The sequence below is a fragment of the Dufourea novaeangliae genome, unplaced genomic scaffold (genome assembly GCF_001272555.1).
Source record: "Dufourea novaeangliae isolate 0120121106 unplaced genomic scaffold, ASM127255v1 scaffold21, whole genome shotgun sequence".
Lineage (NCBI taxonomy): Eukaryota > Metazoa > Arthropoda > Insecta > Hymenoptera > Halictidae > Dufourea > Dufourea novaeangliae.
The window spans coordinates 3,265,230-3,273,832 of NW_015373910.1; positions in this window are offsets into that span (position 1 = coordinate 3,265,230).

An 8,603-nucleotide genomic window follows, 5' to 3' on the forward strand; every position below is an offset into this window, starting at 1 on the left:
ATCCTCCATTTATTGATCTGAATGTTGCAGTAATACTGTATGTGAAATAATACATTCTAAAATCTTTAACTTCCCAGGTCTCATTCCGTTCACCGATAATGTATTCGCCGCCATTGTTAATATCTTCATTTTACATTTCTAAAGTTTTTCCTTCTACAGCCGTATAATACTCGTAACTTTTATTGAACATTTTTCACGCTGCTCCGAACTGGGTCTACGGTGCATTCTTTGCACCCGCTTTTCTAACGCTCAGCAGACGTGATCTGAGATCGAGCAGAAGCTCGGTGAAATAGAGTGTAGACACTCAGTAAATTTTTTAATCTATAGTCGTTCTGGTAAGTGCAGACTCAGGGAAACGTTGCGATTTTTATGTCCGTTTTTACTACTCGTTTCCGATTATTCTCCCTTCCCCCTACCACCCAACATGAAATTTTCACCTGCCTCCACCGTTTTATTGAGCCGTTACATTCTCTATTACATTTATTCGCTCGGACGTCCGTGCTGCGCGTGTTCAATCCGTTGTATACAGGGTGTTCAGCTTAAAACAGACCATTTAAATATCTTCTCTATCTGTGATCATACGAGAAATATTTTTTACGTAGTTTCAATGGTTTCAAGAGAAGAATCGGATGGCGGAAAACATTTTTTTATGAGTGTCATTTTTTTTACGTATATGCTATGCACATAATTTTTTCTTTTGTATTTTATAGTCAACATTATTACGAGCTAGTACCAATGTTTTTATGTCGTTTTACCCAAAGTAATATTAAGTGGATACTCATCTACTCTTCAAGTGTTCTGTACCATTCGATCGACCGTTGACTTAAAATTCATCCAGGTAAACGTCATTGCATAAGCAACCCGCGCGCAACGTCACTGATACACCTTTTGATGAACTTCAATGGCCTCCGCAGAGCCGAGTAAATGACTAGGACGTTAATATTCATTGCGTCATCGTGGCGATCCAATTAGCGCGGAACGCCAAGAACCCTGGCCAACGGCGGAAGCCGAGAATTAACTGGGTTACCCGTGTTTCAGACCGTTCCGTCTAATGGTTCACGAAAGAGAGCCGGGGCCCGCGGCTGTTCCGAAAAATGCCACCAAGAACCACCGGTAGAAGAAAATGTCCTTGATGTAATAGTATCGGTGAATTTTTTCCGGGAAAACGAGAAAAGTTCGTGATATTACAAACTACCTTCTAGTCGATCAAACATCCTTCAATGAAGATCGTCGACGACACACTCGAGTTATTAGTTAGATTGATACTAATAGAAAATAATTGGAAAGAACATTTTCTTAAAAGTCCTGGACATTGCAGAATATATTCTGGTCAGTGAAGAATAATTTATACGAGACTGATGAACGTAAGTGTCAAGATTATTATAATTTATTAAGTTATCCAATTGCTTAAATTTTTCTGTTGTAGAGAAACTAAGAAAATTATTTAAGATGCTGAATAACTTGAGAATACAATACCCCTTGTAAATATTTGCCCACTCGTATTCGATTCACTTTACCAAAAAGTGTACCAAATTTGACAAATGAACTAGGTTTCTTCGGAATAAGAACTGTAAACCAAACAAAACTTATGATCACTTGTTGAAAATTGGAAAAGTGAAACTTGACATGAAAAAGAATGCAAAATTTTTCTTCAATGTGAGGGCAAACACTTATCAGCGGTAGTGTATATTAATTGAACCGTAGAAATATCTTCTTCATTCAGTATTGAACTAAAATGTGTCTTTATAAAATAATAGACGAATAATTACAAATTTCTTTCTTTCAGTGCAGGTTTCAAAATGCTAACAATATAATAAAAAATAGGCTCAAGTGTTTACTATAAAAGTATAAGCCAAACAAAATAGAACAGTTTATTAAAAACGAGAAACTAATGAACAATGGCTCAATAACCATTAAAAGGAATAATACGGTGAATAATTCGTAGATAAGAAAAGCTTCTGCGTAGGAATAATTAATCAAAGGAACAGTAAAGCAATGCTACCAAATTCTCTTTCGAAATTAAAGTGCGCTGCTACACTCTCAGATTTACAATCGAGCGTAAATTTTCGGTCAAAAACGTTTCGCTCTGGCCACCGCGGGGTCCGCGAGAATCACGCGTTTCGCTCGCTCAGACCACCGGAACATTACGAGCGAATTTTCCGGAAGGAAAATAAAATACGCAGCTACCATAAAAACGGGGAAACATGAAAATTCACCTTTCTTAATTAGACGACAAAGTCCCCCGAAAATGTTTCCAGCACCGTTGCGACAAAACTTTCGCCTTTTTACAGTGAAAAGAGACGGGATCCTCGAGATCCCCGAAGCGTGACCCATTCGTATCATGCACGGGTTGCAAAAATGCAAAGAAAACTGTTGTTGCACACTTGAAACTGCAGACACGTATAAATATTCATCCCACGTTTTGCAGAATAACAATACCTTCTAACTTAGTACAGAATTCTGATTATTTCAACTTTTTCTAACTATTCACCAAAGCAACTGTATTCTATTAACAATAATTAGACGTTGGATAATCATGTGAGTATTGACTTTGTTAGATAATTTTACACGAATAAAAGATTACTTAAGATGATGGAGAACCACCAAGAATCCAAAATACACTTTTATGGAATGACATAAACAATTGGGATTAAACAGAATTCGTTTACTCGTATAAACTTTGAATTTTGATTTTCAGTTAGCAACATTTTAGTATACGAATCATGAATTCTAAATTTCGATTTTTGCCTACCAATATTTTAGTATACAACTTCTAAGTTATGTATTTTGATTTTCGGCTATCAACATTTTGGTATGCAACTTTTGAATTCTGAGTTTGATTTCCGAATAGTAATATCTTAGTATGTGACTTAAATTTTTATTTCTGATTTTTGACTATCAACATTGTTGCATCGACTACTATACTTTGAATCTTGATTTAGTGTACCAACATTTTAGTATACGACTTTAGAATTTTGAATTTTGATTCTTGGCTACCACTATTTTAGTATACGACTTTTGAATTCTGAATTTTGATTTACGGCTACCACTATTTTGATATACAACCCTTGAATTTAAAATTTTTTACGAAGAACTCTGCGTTAATTCGCATTCATATCAGCCTGGAGATATTCCCATGTCAGATCGGTGCACGAATATACGACTCATTTGAGTGTCGTCAGTCGCAGCTGTAACTTCGAAAAATGTTTCTTCGCGCCCGGTCTTCCTGGAACTTTACATTCGTCGGTTACGTGACGGAGCCACAGACCGTTTTTTGAAAGGACGCGACGGCGGTGAGGCGCTTGGAAAAAAAAAACGCGCATAAAAAAAAAACACGGACGAAGCACCTGGGTTGCTTCCTGGTCCGCGGCTTCGTGGCTCGTTTGTGTCGGCTGACTTGTATTTCCGGTTAAAAGTAGCCCGTTCCTGGGCGTATCCACGGTCTAAATGAGGGAACATTGTCGGAACCATGGTAGAGACCCGAAAAGGTGAAACCCTTTAAGGCGGTGCTCCGTTGAACCGAGAGGCGGAAGAACTAAGATTTCTCGAAAGACTTTGCTGCGAGGAAAACGGACAATGGGTGATCCTGGCGATTTCTAGGGAATTTCAGAGTTATTTGAGTGCTTTATGGTGGTCCTGGGATTTGTTTAGGAGATTTTTGAATTTTTGACGGATACATAGAATACGACTTATGCACACCATGGTAATACTACTACGAATGAAATCGTGACATTGCGTACCAAACGTAAATATACCTCTTTTACTACTCCCTACTACGTCACTTTGTTCTTTCGGGGCCATATTTTCCTTACTTCTGGCAACGTTGATTCCTAGCGGCAATTTATTAAAGAATTGTATGTTTACCCTTATTGTTATATTAAAATTTTCAAATAACGTAATTCCTCCTTCATCATTATTTATCAATAATCAACTCGCCCCATGAAGAAAATTATTCCATTGAACGTATACAGTAATGTCTCGATGAGTGCGACGTTCTTGGGTCCACTTTGGAGCATTGGTGGCAAGACGGAAAGGTTTTCAGCCCTTCAAAAATTTATTTATTTGCCCGAAGTTGACTCTTTGCTTAGCTTTTGTGTACTCTGTTTTTATTGACACCACTGAACACCCCCAGTGGTGGGAATAACGCCGTTGCTCGTGTCGCATTCATCGAGGGATCACTGTAGTACGTTTTCAGAGGATACGCAAATCAGGTCTCACGATTCAATCGCAACAATGGACGGTGTTAATCATTAATAACACGTTAAGTTGGCCATGATAAGAGTAACCGGCTCGCAAACGACTGTTCGTGACTTATCGACGAACCTAATGCCCCGTTCCACCGGCTTGAAAAGGGGCAAATAAATGGAACGGATGCACATGGGACCGTGGCAACCGTCATCCATTTTCAAGGGAATATTAACCGTGGTACGCTTTTCAGTGGCGCGGGCAAATGCTTGGTCGACCGTGTACAGGATCCGTGCATAGGCAGACGAAGAAAGAGATAAAGGAACGCGAGACCATTTCTCAAAAATGCCAAACGAAACGAGCATTGCCATTTCGCAGAGCGACTCCGACCAAAGCGCTCGTGGTAATTATTCGTTTTACTTGTCACTTTACGGAACGAGAATTTTATGAGACGTATTTCGAGAGCCCATAGTGTTGAGATATTAATAGTGGGATATTTTTTAACATTTCGACTATAATGTTACCTCTATATATCTGGCACATAAAACTTCAGGTTTATAATAAGATGTTACATGTTGTATAACTCGAGACTATATTTATACACTTCTAAGCTGGTTAATGAGGAAGTTGCAACCCCGTGGAAGTTATATAAAGGTTCGTCTGGCAATCAAATGTTAATTGAGTTTCTTCGGAGCAGAACTGACTCAACTTCATGTTCTAAATTTAAAAATTTTTTATTGGTTTATTTTGATGTGGCATCCGTTTATTAATATAATGCTTATAAATATTGAACTTCATCATTTTCGATTTAGCAGCTCTGCAAATTGTTAAATTAAGTTGACTTTCACGTAACAAGATATTTCACGTAAAAATACCTTCCAAAGAACTGCAAAATCGAAAATGATCATTTTCTGACTTTAAAACATAGTTACCACTACCTTTGAGTCAAAGTTACCTCAACTTATCGAAGTTCCCTTTCGAGTCACAAATAAAAAAACTTCCAAGCAGCCTGCCACGAATAATATCCAAAAATCATCGCGACGTAAACACCAGAAGAAAAAGAGGGTAGACAAGCTTATCGAAAGTCCAAAAATACCCTAAAAACGGTCGCCCTATAAAACACGCATTTTCCTAACACCGATAGATCAAAGATAATCCTCATAGCATCGCAAGCCTAACTTTCATTTGGTCGGTTTCAGGTCTCGACAATAATCTTCAGGGGCTCGTGTGCGACCAGAAGGGTTGTATAGCGTGATGCACAATAATTCGTTGACCGGTGGACCGAGAATCGATGCCGTTTCAGCTTCAATTCGTCCCCGAGACACCTTCAGGCGAGTTGGGGGTCGGGTGATTATAGGTCTGGCTCGGGCGAGGAAAGAAATTACACGAAAGAAGAGGGAATTTGCTCTTACAGGCGCAACGTTCTGGAAAAACCGACCTACGTGGTCCGTAGTTTATAACCGGAAGTGGTCGCGGTCGGTAATAACCAGACAGAGCGCTTTTAGAGGGAACATTTACGACGTACATACATAGATCCGAGCGACTCGCAACACACCGTGCATGCGGCACCCCTGTTCGTTCCCCCAGTTACCCTCGCCGTCCGGTACACCTATATTTTACTCGCAATATCGTGCATCAACGCAACATAGAGACCAACCGCTTTTGCTTCTTTCTGCACTGAGATACGTGTACGCTGCGAAGATAGACTTTATTCAACGATCGTAAATCCAACCGAGGAATTTCTGCTGTTGCACACTGGCTCAACGAGATTTTCCGCGTTTATTATTGTTATTTGGATTCTGGGCTCCGGTTCTGGGCGAAATTCTAGCTGGTGGTGTAAGTTAGAGTCCAGTTTGAGGTGAGTTAGGACTTACTTTTAGAGCAGATTACAGTAAATCATGAATGAGTGTTCGAAGATTTCTCGGCAGTGAGTGTTCAGACATCCCCATCATTGGGTGCTTGATTACTTTCATTCTCCCACCCCCTGGTGGTGGGGATGACGTTTGGATACTCAGTGTAAGGGAGCGTTGCAACACTCATCGATGATTTACTGTATTATTACTTCGATCATGGGCTTGGTTTAGGCCCAATTTCTGACTTATGGACTTACCAATTTTCAACTCAGTTCTGGGCTCGAAGTAGGCTAGGACGTATCAGAATTGTAATATATACCGTATATTATAATAACATGTTAGCGTCAATGTGTTTTAAATGGAGTCGAAGGTCGATGGCCTGTCGCTCATTGACCGTTGGAGGATAGAGTTTTTGAATGCATATGATCTTAAAAAAGGATGCATGAGACTAAAGAGACCTAACGTCGCGATGATGGCGAAAGACCATATTAGATCCTTCGGATATCGACGACGTAGGTTTGTTTATGTGAAACAGAAAAGAGAAAGTGAAGAAGTTGTAGAAAAAGAACTGTTCCTAGAGGATATTGCAACAGAGTAGGGAAGGCAGGAGTGCCTTTTAGTGAGAGCCAAAATCCCAAAGGAGCATAGTTTTTAATAGAAGTCAAAGTCCACTTACTAATATTTCTGACGAACATGATTAAAAGTGTTTGATTGTATACTTTAATTATAAAAAATTTTGTATTAATTGCAGAGGATACTCCTGCTGCTCAGGACTATCACCATGGCAATCCTGACCACCGAATAAGATTCTGCGACCACTTCTGTCAGTATTAACACGATATAAGTGGTGTCGAATTCAGATTGCCTGGCTCTACTTAACCATCGAAAGATTCACTATACGAACATATAAATCTTCTTCCCCTGCACAGTCAGTAAATAACACCAAACCAATCCTCTGAAATCGACTTTCAGGCCAATGAATCCCCCAAATAATCAACACCTATTAATTACACATTAATATCAAGAAGGCGCAGATTCTAACCACGCACCCTCATCTTCAGGTTCATTAGGAATGCTGCTTAAGAGGCAGTCGGCTCCACCAAGGGACATGCAAAGCCGTGAGCGACTTTGTCGTTCGGCTAGCAAGAGGTAACTGCTCTGGGTCTCCCAGCCGAAATCTCTGAGCCGATTTCAATAATACGGGAAACTGAGTCTACGGCAGGGGTACGTCTGGAGGAGGCGGAGCCGAGTCAGGGCAAGACGGTTCTTAAAGATTCATCGTCCCAGTCATATTTAAGCTCGATCCCGGTTCCGAAGAAGACCCTCGAGACACCGTTGGCGGGCAAGCCCGTCTTAGCGAATCCCACACTGGGACCCCTATAGGACACCGCACAAAGCTCTCCCTTTGTCCGTCGTTCGAGTTCTCAACTTCATAATTCACGCCCCGCCGCGCCACCGAGCCCCGTGTCCCGACCCGCTAGATTCTACGAGACCAGGATGAAAGAGTTTGAATAACGCGGCCTGAAAACGCGACGAGGACTCGGCTATGCCGCGAAACCGCGGTTTCATCACTGACCGCAGACGACCAAACTGCGTTATCCAACGGAAGTGTTCCTTGAGGAATGAGGAGGATCTTCCTTGCATCGGTGGAGTGTCGTCTTGAGGGAAATTCGGAGGGACCGTGGGGCTGGGAAATATTAGCCGAATAGGGAATTAGTAGTCGGAGGTCGTTCGTTAGTTTTTGGTTGTTTCTATTGTTTTATAAATGTGTTCACGCTTGCTTGAGAGGTTGGTAGGGCAGAGCTCTAATTATCTGGACTAATTAGAGTCGTGGTAACTTGTTTTCCTGCCTTGAATCTTATTATTTTTTCGTGATCAGTTTATGAAGATTCTGGGTGGGGCATGAGCGTAGCCATGGGGGTCAGGGGGGGCAGATCTGGACGGAAAAAAGTGGCTTTTGTCCCACCTTACAAGAAAAAAGTTGTGTAATATTTAATATTGCAGTATAATTTGAAACACGACCAACAGTTTCTATTAACAAAACGCATGTATTGTAAACGGTTTATGGCTTTAAAAAAAAAATAAACTATGTCTGGCTACGTACAGCCTTTTCCACTGTGGCAGTCGAAGTGTTAATATTTTTGCCCCCCTCCCCCCTGACTGATAACCTGGGGTGGGGTGACATATTTGTGAGCCCTGAGAAATGTACACAGTGCAATGCATAATCATAGATAAACCTTCGGTTCCGCAAAGGGAAGTACAAAATTTAATTTCTTACAATTAGTGATATCAAAATTCTTATGATATGGTAATCCTCGTGGTCCAGAGAAAGTACCGTCCAATAAAAGATGAGTATCTGATTCTGAGGAAAGTGTAACACTTAGTCCTCCAGTAATATTAAATTTATCACTTCATTTTCAACTATCTTTCTGTTATTATAAAACTGTGTACAGTATTCCCTTCCTGTAACGCACCGATCGGTACTGCTAACGCGACTATAAGGAGCACGAAAATTGTGGAAAATACCAATTTGTGCAAATTGGACCTCCGATGACTTTCAGACGC